The sequence below is a fragment of the Rutidosis leptorrhynchoides genome, chromosome 2 (genome assembly GCF_046630445.1).
Source record: "Rutidosis leptorrhynchoides isolate AG116_Rl617_1_P2 chromosome 2, CSIRO_AGI_Rlap_v1, whole genome shotgun sequence".
NCBI lineage: Eukaryota > Viridiplantae > Streptophyta > Magnoliopsida > Asterales > Asteraceae > Rutidosis > Rutidosis leptorrhynchoides.
The window spans coordinates 440,496,806-440,509,512 of NC_092334.1; positions in this window are offsets into that span (position 1 = coordinate 440,496,806).

Sequence of the window (12,707 nt, forward strand, 5' to 3'; positions counted from 1 at the left end):
AAATAAGATTGTTATTGTAACGACCCTGGTTTTTCCTACGTTATTTATTAATAATTATGATTATTAATACGCTTGATTAAACGAATGTATGTTATTACATTTACATGTTGCTTTAATTGCCCGTACTTGAACTTTAAATGCCCGAAACGTCTTTGTGACACCCGGAACTTGCACGAATAATATTTTAAGATATTATTTACATTCATGATTAATTTTACTAATCATTTTAATTAACTAATGTGATAGGTTGATTACTTGGGCTTTAATTGGGTTTAATTGTTAATTAATTGAACTTGGGCTTTGATTAGTTAATGGACTCATGAATTAAGACTCACAAGCCCACCCTACTTCTTTTAATGGACATTAAGCCCACTCTTGCATACTTGTAAGTATCATTTAAACATAAACTAACTAGTTACTTGCTTAAGGAATCTAGTTGCCTTATAATCCCCATGAGACTAACCCTTTTATCCATCTTTTGTAAGCTTTAACACCAAGTAACCACAAAACAAACCCATTCCCCCTTGCTTATGCTGCTGGCCGAAATGTTTGAGGCCTTTAGAGAGGTCATTTGCTTTCATTTATTCATTACTTCATTCCTTGTATCTCTCATTCACACACACACACACTTTACTTGCAATTTTCTTCTCTCTTTTTCTCTCAAGTTCTTCTTTCTTTCTTGTAAGTAACAACTTCTTTTCTTCTTTTCTTTGTTGATAAAAAACTGATTTCTACATGAACATAATCATCATCAATCTTTGTTGTTAAAACTTTTGTTACTTGTTCTTGTTTAAAGTTAATTACTTGTAGGTTACTAAGTTGTTTACTTACTTACTTTCATGTTACAAGATCAAACTTCTTAGTTTAATTCTTCATTTATATCTTGTATTTAACAAGAACATCAAGAACATAATCTCTCTAGTTATGTTCTACATATTTTGTTTCAAAGAATTGAAGTTCATAGTTGTATAAACTCTTTACTTGTAGTTCTTGAAGTAACTTTGAAGTTACTTCACTTAAAGATCAACTTGGGTTGAATCTTTAAAAGTAAGAGCAACTATGAATCATCTTCTTGTTTAGTTAGCTTTCTACTCTATTTGTTTCAAAGATTTAAAGTTTATAATCTTTATAATTGTTACTTGTGTTCTTGTTTGTTGTATGTTACTAGAATACCACCTTCATGGTTGGTTTAGGCTTATCTTTCATTTTCTTTATTTCTTATTGTTAAGTTGCTTACTACACATTTGAACAAGGACATGAAACCAACAAGAGCTTACACTTTGGTGCAAGTATCATGGATCCAACACTTGGTTGTGATCTTTCTTAGTGTTCATGAACTTGTTCATAAACTTACATGTAACCTTGGTTCATCAAACACTTACAACACCTGCACTTGAGTTATGATGGACAAACCTTGGTCAAAATGATGTTAACACATCAACGAGTTGTACACTTGAAGCTATACGCAACAAGGATGAGAACCGTGATGAACATCAAGCACCGAGACAACCGGAACTCTCCAAAACCCACTGTTCTGTCCAAAACCTACTGACCTGATGCTTCTGGAACAGACCAGTAGACCTGGGCTGTTCTAACCTTGATTTTTGGATAGAACTTTTCGAGTAGATAACTTTTCATATAGGACTCGTCTTAATCCGAGTTACGGTTTAGGATTTATGGCCCTCCGATCGTTACCATGTCCTTTAACGTTGTGCAGAAATTTCTGACCTACTCGCACTTAGACCGTCGCCACGGTCAAACCAAGACGAGTTTGCTTCTGTAAATTTTACCACACTTAAGGGACTCATAGACGGAGCCATGACCACTGGTCTCACCTTAATTCAGTAAGGGTAGAGGCCGTGGTGACTGACCGAAGTCAGCCTTTGTTTTAAACGACTTTCATAAACGAGTCTTACTTGTTACCTTTTGTTTAATGATGATTGATGATGACCCTTATGACCTTAATTACGTACTTGTAAACCTTTTGAGACGACTTATTGACTTAGTGCTATTTGACTTAGGTTGAGGACGTTTGGACCGTTACTTGCACACCACTTTCCGACTACTACCTTACCATTACTACTAATCATTGTGAGTTATAGCATTCCCTTTTTACTTTAACTTATTTTGGGAACTGAGAATACATGCGGATTTTATGTTTTACATACTAGGCACGAGTACTTAAACTATATATATGTGTGGGTTATATAACGGCAGAAACATTCCCTTTAGCTCGGTAACGTTTAATCATTGGTTTTTGAACCGTGAACGCGAATCTTAGATATGGATCCATAGGGTTTGACATCCCCACTCGGGCTAGTAGCGCTAGCATTTAACGAGTGTTTAATACTTCGAGGTTATACGCACTTGCCAAGTGCACTTTAAGGGGGTACATTAAATGTTAAGTTAGTTACCGGGTGCCCACGGTTAAGCATATACTTTTACATACTTTTGAAACGCTCGTTGTAGCACTGAAATCTCGTGGCCTACTTACATTACTGTTATACTTAAACTATAGCTCACCAACCTTTGTGTTGACCTTTTTAAGCATGTATTTTCTCAGGTGCTTGAAGTCGCTTCCGCTATCTTACTAGTCGTGCTGTAGAACCCGCTGCCTAGAGTTGTTATCGCATGACTACTTATGTTGCATTCAAACTTTTTACTTATGAACTTATGTTATGTAACGACCATTATGGTCACGTACACTTATTTAATGCTTCTACTTAGTGAAGCATACTTTGATTTGTAAAACAATTGACGTATGTTATGACGTCACTTTTATTTATGAATGTAAACTCTGTTTTGAAAACGCATATAGTACTTAACCTTGTAATGATCCTGTTGTTGATGGTCCGTACATGATGATTTAGTACGGGGCGTCACATTTGGTATCAGAGCATTGGTTGTAGGGAATTAGGATGCATTAGTGAGTCTAAGACCGACCCGAGTAGGATTCACTAATAGGGCTAATCTACAACTTGTTAGTTTACTTGTTTCCGCTGAACTTACTGCATGCTGCTGCTCACTGTTACTGCTATATGCCGTATGCTACTACGTGATTTCACTACTGCATGCTATTACTTGCTTTCGATTGCATGCTAGTTTCGTACGATTACTGATATTGCCATGCTACTTATTGTTATACATGATTTAAACTGTTGGCCTATTATTTGCTTGCTTTATGACATACTGACATGGAAAATTTATTTTTCCTTGTTCAGATGTCGGACGTTCCACCTACTGACATCCCGAGCGGCTCAGGCCCCGTTGTTCCTCCCACTGCTACACCTGTTGCTGCTGCTGCTGCTGACATTCCGGCCCCGACACCCACTGGCGACCCCGGCGCCTCTAGTTCTGGAGCTAGCTCTAGTGTGCTTATCCCGGCGTCTTCTTCCAGACCCCTGAGGCAACTGGCTCGCATTGGTGGCATGGAGATCCCCGCGGAATTCGGGGAAGGTCCCTTCCGTAACCACTGGCGCACACCTTGCCGACGCACTGCCGACGGCCGCTTAGCCGTGATTACGCCAGGCCGACACCGACAGATGTTGGCCGCTTTCGGATACGTTGAGCCACCCGCGCCACCACCGCATGATTCAGACGACGGTTCTTCCACCGATGCTTCTTCAGACGACACCTCATCTGACGACTCCAGTGATGAGGAGGATCCCGCTGACCGACCGATTCAGGCACCTTCTACCCCGCCGAAGAAGCGGTATCGCTTCGCTGGCATAATTCCTGGTCGTACTGTCACTGACGCTTATGGTCGGCGTCGTAGGATCACTGCTCGTAAACGGCTGGTGCCGTACCCCGCCGACCCACTGATATTACCGTCTCCACCCAGAGCCGGACCATCCACTTCAGCACCACCGGCTCCACCTGCACCGCCAGCACCACCTGCCCCACCATCTTCCTCTAATGAGGAAATGAGGCGGGAGATTGAGATTCTCCAGACTCGAGTTACTGAGCTCGAGGAGCAGATGACTCATGTTTTGGACATCTTGTACCCACCATCGCCGTAGGACTTTGTACTAGATTCTGTATTGTAATATCTTTTTGTAATTTCATATTTCACTTATGTAATGTACGAACTTGTTGTAATGTATGAACTTATTATCATTAATGAATGGAATTTGTGTTGTTACTTTGTGCGCAAGTGTTCTATTTACGTTATCATATCATGGTTTTGTGGTACTTATATCTGCTTGCATTATTTAATCAACATGTGTTGTGCTGTTTTCATGTTGGTTGTTATATAATGTACTATTATTATTTGCATAATGGATTTTGACTTGAGTCAAAATGTTTGTATAGAACATCATGGCCAACGGGAGATCTATCCCCACCGCGGCACAAATTGAGGAAATGATTAACGAGCGAGTTGCTGCTGCACTAGCTGAAAGACAACCCCAAGTTCCACCACCACCGCCTGTCAATCCACCTGTCGTCCGAGATGGGTGTACTTACAAGGAATTCCAAAACTGCAAGCCACACTACTTCAGTGGCACTGAGGGACCCGTCGGTCTCACCAGATGGTTCGAAAAGTTGGAATCGGTATTCAGGGTTAGCAATTGTTCTGAGGCTAACAAAACGAAATTTGCATCTTGCACGCTGTCTGATGGCGCGCTCACATGGTGGAATACCATGGCCCAAGCGAAAGGAATTGATGAGGCGTATGCTACGCCTTGGGAAGAATTTAAATGTGCTATGATCGAGGAATACTGTCCGAGAACCGAGATTCAAAAGATGGAAATCGAATTTATGCAATTGAAGACCGTAGGGAACGACCTTAACAGCTACAACCGTAGGTTTTTGGAATTGGCACTTATGTGTCCCACCATGGTCACCCCCGAATTTAAGCGTTTGGAGAAATACTTCTCGGGACTTCCTAAGTCCATCAAGGGTAATGTTACCTCATCCAAGCCACCAAGTGTTCCCGAAGCAATGCGCATGGCGCATACTCTCTTGAATCAAATCATCCTGGACGAGCCGGAGAAGGCTAAGTTTGAAACTGTTAGTGGTGAAAAGAGGAAATGGGACAACAACCACAACAACAACAGGGGTAGGAACTATGATCAAAACCCGGCAAAACGACATGAAGGGTTCAGGCAAAACAACAACATGCACAACAACAACACCAACCCCAACAACAACAACCGCACCAATCCGAACTACAAAGGAACCTTACCACAATGCAATAGGTGCTACAAGCACCACACTGGGTATTGCAATGTTATCTGTGAGAAGTGCCAACGATCTGGACATGTTGGCAAGGATTGCAAGGTTACCACTTTGAATGTGAAGCCAAACCACAACAACAATGGGCCTAAGAAGTGTTATGAATGTGGAAAGACGGGCCATTTCAGAAACGAGTGTCCTAACAAGCGTAAGGATGGCGGACCACCACGTGCTAGAGCCTTCAATGTTAATGCAAGGGACGCTCGCGACAACCCCGACTTGGTGACAGGTATATTCAAGATCAACAATCTTTTAGCTTCTGTCCTATTTGATACTGGTGCCGATAGGAGCTATGTGTGTAGACATTTTTGTGATAAGTTAGATTGGTCGTTAGTTCCTTTGAAGGAAAGTATGCTTGTCGAGGTCGCCAATGGAAAACTTGAAAAGGTTGACCATATTAGTCGTGGAGCTATTATCAACATAGCTGGTGCAGATTTCGAAATTGATTTGATACCTATCAAACTGGGAAGTTTTGACGCGATCGTCGGTATGGATTGGTTGAGCAAGATAAAGGCCGATGTTATCTGTGGAGATAAAGCACTTCGCATACCACAAGGAGATGGCGAACCACTGGTTATCTATGGAGAGAGATGTACCTCGAAGTTGAACCTCATTAGTTGCGTGAAAGCACAAAAGATTATGAAGAAGGGACGCTTTGCTGTCCTAGCACATGTGAAAGCGGTAGAAACTGAGGTGAAGAACGTGAACGACGTTCGAATTGTGAACGAATTTTCTGATGTCTTCCCAGAGGAGTTGCCTGGATTACCGCCGCAGAGAGCAGTAGAGTTTCAGATTGACTTAGTGCCAGGAGCTGCACCTGTAGCTCGCGCACCTTATAGACTCGCACCTTCCGAGATGCAAGAATTACAGAGTCAACTACAAGAGCTATTAGATCGAGGGTTTATCCAACCAAGCTTCTCACCTTGGGGCGCACCTGTGTTGTTTGTAAAGAAGAAGGATGGATCCTTCCGTATGTGTATCGACTACCGTGAACTCAACAAATTGACTATCAAGAATCGATATCCTCTTCCACGAATTGATGACCTTTTTGATCAACTACAAGGATCGAGCGTTTATTCAAAGATCGATTTGCGATCCGGATATCACCAGCTGAGGGTGAAGGAAAGTGACGTGATGAAAACTGCATTCAGGACCCGTTATGGTCATTATGAGTTCCTCGTGATGCCATTCGGTTTGACAAATGCCCCTGCCGTGTTCATGGATCTCATGAATCGTGTCTGCAAGCCTTACTTGGATAAGTTTGTTATCGTCTTCATAGATGATATCCTCATCTACTCTAAGAGAGAAGAAGAACATGAGCAACACCTTCGACTAGTGCTTGAACTCTTAAGACAAGAGCAACTTTACGCCAAATTCTCCAAGTGCGAATTTTGGTTGAAGGAAGTACAGTTTTTGGGTCATGTTGTGAGCGACCAGGGTATCAAAGTTGATCCCGCCAAGATTGAAGCCATCAGCAAGTGGGAGACCCCCACTACTCCAACGCATATTCGCCAATTTCTAGGTCTTGCCGGTTATTATCGAAGGTTTATCGAAGGATTTTCTCTGATTGCGCGTCCTTTGACCGCACTGACTCACAAGGGCAAGAAGTTCATTTGGGAACCCACACACGAATCAGCATTCCAAACTTTGAAGAAGAAGTTAACCTCCGCACCTATCCTATCACTCCCTGAAGGCAGTGACGACTTTGTTGTTTATTGCGATGCATCGAAGAGTGGTTTTGGTTGTGTACTGATGCAACGATCAAAGGTTATTGCCTATGCCTCCCGCCAATTGAAGATTCACGAGCGGAACTACACTACACATGATCTTGAACTTGGAGCCGTTGTCTTTGCACTCAAATTGTGGAGACATTATCTGTATGGAACTAAGAGCACTATCTTCACCGACCACAAGAGTCTCCAGCACATCTTTGATCAGAAGCAACTAAATATGAGACAGCGTCGATGGATCGAGACGCTCAACGACTACGATTGTGAACTCCGTTATCACCCTGGCAAGGCCAATGTTGTAGCTGACGCTTTAAGCCGAAAGGAGAGGACGGCACCTCTCCGTGTTAGGGCTCTGAACATCACCATCCATTCGAACCTCAACAACCAGATCAGAGTAGCCCAAGTTGAGGCTCTCAAGGAGGAGAACATATCTCACGAGCATTTGAACATACTTGTCTCTCGATTCAAGGTTAGAGAGTCTGGACTCCGATGTTATGCCGGAAGAATTTGGGTACCTTACTATGGAGATCTGCGAAGCCTGATACTTGATGAAGCACACAAATCGAGATATTCGATTCACCCCGGTGCAGGTAAGATGTACCACGACCTTAAAGAACAGTATTGGTGGCCGAATCTTAAGAAGGACGTTGCGACTTATGTTGGTAAGTGTTTGACTTGCTCGAAGGTTAAAGCCGAGCATCAGAGACCTTCTGGGTTACTTCAACAGCCGGAAATCCCACAATGGAAGTGGGAAAGGATCACAATGGATTTCATTACTAAGCTGCCGAAGACGGTGGGCGGATGCGATACTATTTGGGTTATTGTTGACCGTCTCACCAAATCTGCACACTTCCTAGCGATGAAGGAAACTGATACAATGGAAAGACTTGCTCAGCTGTACATCAAAGAGGTTGTATCTCGTCATGGTGTACCTTTATCAATCATCTCCGATCGCGATCCCCGTTTTGCTTCCAGATTTTGGCGTTCTTTGCAAGAAGCCATGGGAACTCGTCTTGACATGAGTACTGCTTATCATCCTCAGACTGACGGGCAAAGTGAACGAACGATTCAGACCTTGGAGGACATGCTGCGTGCATGTGTCATTGATTTTGGAAAGGCCTGGGAAAGGCATTTGCCACTCGCCAAATTCTCGTACAACAACAGTTATCACTCAAGCATTAATGCTGCACCTTTTGAAGCATTGTATGGTCGTAAGTGCCGATCTCCTATTTGTTGGGCCGAAGTAGGAGAAAAGCAAATCACCGGACCCGAGGTAGTCCACGAAACCACGGAGAAGATTGCTCAGATCCAAGCTAGACTTAAGACTGCCCGTGATCGCCAAAAGAGCTATGCCGATCTTAAACGGAAAGACTTTGAATTTAATGTTGGTGATCGTGTAATGTTGAAGGTTGCACCTTGGAAAGGTGTGATCCGTTTTGGAAAACGTGGAAAGTTGAACCCACGATACATTGGTCCATTCGAAATCTTGGAACGTGTTGGACCAGTTGCATACCGTTTGGATCTACCAGCACAATTGAGCTCAGTTCATCCTACCTTCCATGTGTCAAACTTGAAGAAGTGTCTTGCTGCACCCGAACTCATCATACCTTTGGAAGAACTTACTATAGATGACAAACTCCACTTTGTGGAGGAACCTGTTGAGATTATGGATCGTGAAATCAAAACTTTGAAACGCAACAAGATTCCGATTGTACGAGTACGATGGAATGCCAAACGAGGACCTGAGTTTACTTGGGAGCGAGAGGATCAAATGATGCGAAAGTATCCTCACCTTTTCCCGACTCCTCCATCTACTTCAGCTTAAAATTTCGGGACGAAATTTTCTTTAACAGGTGGGTAATGTAACGACCCTGGTTTTTCCTACGTTATTTATTAATAATTATTATTATTAATACGCTTGATTAAACGAATGTATGTTATTACATTTACATGTTGCTTTAATTGCCCGTACTTGAACTTTAAATGCCCGAAACGTCTTTGTGACACCCGGAACTTGCACGAATAATATTTTAAGATATTATTTACATTCATGATTAATTTTACTAATCATTTTAATTAACTAATGTGATAGGTTGATTACTTGGGCTTTAATTGGGTTTAATTGTTAATTAATTGAACTTGGGCTTTGATTAGTTAATGGACTCATGAATTAAGACTCACAAGCCCACCCTACTTCTTTTAATGGACATTAAGCCCACTCTTGCATACTTGTAAGTATCATTTAAACATAAACTAACTAGTTACTTGCTTAAGGAATCTAGTTGCCTTATAATCCCCATGAGACTAACCCTTTTATCCATCTTTTGTAAGCTTTAACACCAAGTAACCACAAAACAAACCCATTCCCCCTTGCTTATGCTGCTGGCCGAAATGTTTGAGGCCTTTAGAGAGGTCATTTGCTTTCATTTATTCATTACTTCATTCCTTGTATCTCTCATTCACACACACACACACACTTTACTTGCAATTTTCTTCTCTCTTTTTCTCTCAAGTTCTTCTTTCTTTCTTGTAAGTAACAACTTCTTTTCTTCTTTTCTTTGTTGATAAAAACTGATTTCTACATGAACATAATCATCATCAATCTTTGTTGTTAAAACTTTTGTTACTTGTTCTTGTTTAAAGTTAATTACTTGTAGGTTACTAAGTTGTTTACTTACTTACTTTCATGTTACAAGATCAAACTTCTTAGTTTGATTCTTCATTTATATCTTGTATTTAACAAGAACATCAAGAACATAATCTCTCTAGTTATGTTCTACATATTTTGTTTCAAAGAATTGAAGTTCATAGTTGTATAAACTCTTTACTTGTAGTTCTTGAAGTAACTTTGAAGTTACTTCACTTAAAGATCAACTTGGGTTGAATCTTTAAAAGTAAGAGCAACTATGAATCATCTTCTTGTTTAGTTAGCTTTCTACTCTATTTGTTTCAAAGATTTAAAGTTTATAATCTTTATAATTGTTACTTGTGTTCTTGTTTGTTGTATGTTACTAGAATACCACCTTCATGGTTGGTTTAGGCTTATCTTTCATTTTCTTTATTTCTTATTGTTAAGTTGCTTACTACACATTTGAACAAGGACATGAAACCAACAAGAGCTTACACTTTGGTGCAAGTATCATGGATCCAACACTTGGTTGTGATCTTTCTTAGTGTTCATGAACTTGTTCATAAACTTACATGTAACCTTGGTTCATCAAACACTTACAACACCTACACTTGAGTTATGATGGACAAACCTTGGTCAAAATGATGTTAACACATCAACGAGTTGTACACTTGAAGCTATACGCAACAAGGATGAGAACCGTGATGAACATCAAGCACCGAGACAACCGGAACTCTCCAAAACCCACTGTTCTGTCCAAAACCTACTGACCTGATGCTTCTGGAACAGACCAGTAGACCTGGGCTGTTCTAACCTTGATTTTTGGATAGAACTTTTCGAGTAGATAACTTTTCATATAGGACTCGTCTTAATCCGAGTTACGGTTTAGGATTTATGGCCCTCCGATCGTTACCATGTCCTTTAACGTTGTGCAGAAATTTCTGACCTACTCGCACTTAGACCGTCGCCACGGTCAAACCAAGACGAGTTTGCTTCTGTAAATTTTACCACACTTAAGGGACTCATAGACGGAGCCATGACCACTGGTCTCACCTTAATTCAGTAAGGGTAGAGGCCGTGGTGACTGACCGAATTCAGCCTTTGTTTTAAACGACTTTCATAAACGAGTCTTACTTGTTACCTTTTGTTTAATGATGATTGATGATGACCCTTATGACCTTAATTACGTACTTGTAAACCTTTTGAGACGACTTATTGACTTAGTGCTATTTGACTTAGGTTGAGGACGTTTGGACCGTTACTTGCACACCACTTTCCGACTACTACCTTACCATTACTACTAATCATTGTGAGTTATAGCATTCCCTTTTTACTTTAACTTATTTTGGGAACTGAGAATACATGCGGATTTTATGTTTTACATACTAGGCACGAGTACTTAAACTATATATATGTGTGGGTTATATAACGGCAGAAACATTCCCTTTAGCTCGGTAACGTTTAATCATTGGTTTTTGAACCGTGAACGCGAATCTTAGATATGGATCCATAGGGTTTGACATCCCCACTCGGGCTAGTAGCGCTAGCATTTAACGAGTGTTTAATACTTCGAGGTTATACGCACTTGCCAAGTGCACTTTAAGGGGGTACATTAAACGTTAAGTTAGTTACCGGGTGCCCACGGTTAAGCATATACTTTTACATACTTTTGAAACGCTCGTTGTAGCACTGAAATCTCGTGGCCTACTTACATTACTGTTATACTTAAACTATAGCTCACCAACCTTTGTGTTGACCTTTTTAAGCATGTATTTTCTCAGGTGCTTGAAGTCGCTTCCGCTATCTTACTAGTCGTGCTGTAGAACCCGCTGCCTAGAGTTGTTATCGCATGACTACTTATGTTGCATTCAAACTTTTTACTTATGAACTTATGTTATGTAACGACCATTATGGTCACGTACACTTATTTAATGCTTCTACTTAGTGAAGCATACTTTGATTTGTAAAACAATTGACGTATGTTATGACGTCACTTTTATTTATGAATGTAAACTCTGTTTTGAAAACGCATATAGTACTTAACCTTGTAATGATCCTGTTGTTGATGGTCCGTACATGATGATTTAGTACGGGGCGTCACAGTTATAGTTATAGAAATTGAATTAAAGTTTGAATATGATTATTAACTTGTATTAGAAAGATAACCTACTGTAAGTAACAAAGGTTTCTTGATCTTGGATGATTACTTGGAATGGGTTTAGAAAACTTGGAAGTAAACTTGCAATCTTGGAAGTATTCTTGATTTTATGAAACTAGAACTTTTGGAATTTATGAAGAACACTTAGAACTTGAAGATAGAACTTGAGAGAGATCAATTAGATGAAGAAAATTGAAGAATAAAAGTGTTTGTAGGTGTTTTTGGTTGTTGGTGTATGGATTAGATATAAAGGATATGTAATTTTGTTTTCATGTAAATAAGTCATGAATGATTACTCATATTTTTGTAATTTTATGAGATATTTCATGCTAGTTGCCAAATGATGGTTCCCACATGTGTTAGGTGACTCACATGGGCTGTTAAGAGCTAATCATTGGAGTGTATATACCAATAGTACATACATCTAAAAGCTGTGTATTGTACGAGTACGAATACGGGTGCATTCGAGTAGATTTGTTGATGAAACTGAACGAGGATGTAATTGTAAGCATTTTTGTTAAGTAGAAGTATTTTGATAAGTGTCTTGAAGTCTTTCAAAAGTGTATGAATACATATTAAAACACTACATGTATATACATTTTAACTGAGTCGTTAAGTCATCGTTAGTCGTTACATGTAAATGTTGTTTTGAAACCTTTAGGTTAACGATCTTGTTAAATGTTGTTAACCCAATGTTTATAATATCAAATGAGATTTTAAATTATTATATTATCATGATATTATGATGTACGAATATCTCTTAATATGATCTATATACATTAAATGTCGTTACAACGATAATCGTTACATATATGTCTCGTTTCAAAATCATTAAGTTAGTAGTCTTATTTTTACATATGTAGTTCATTGTTAATACACTTAATGATATATTTACTTATCATTTAACATAATTAACCAAGTGTATCAATATCTTAATATGATTCATATGTACCTA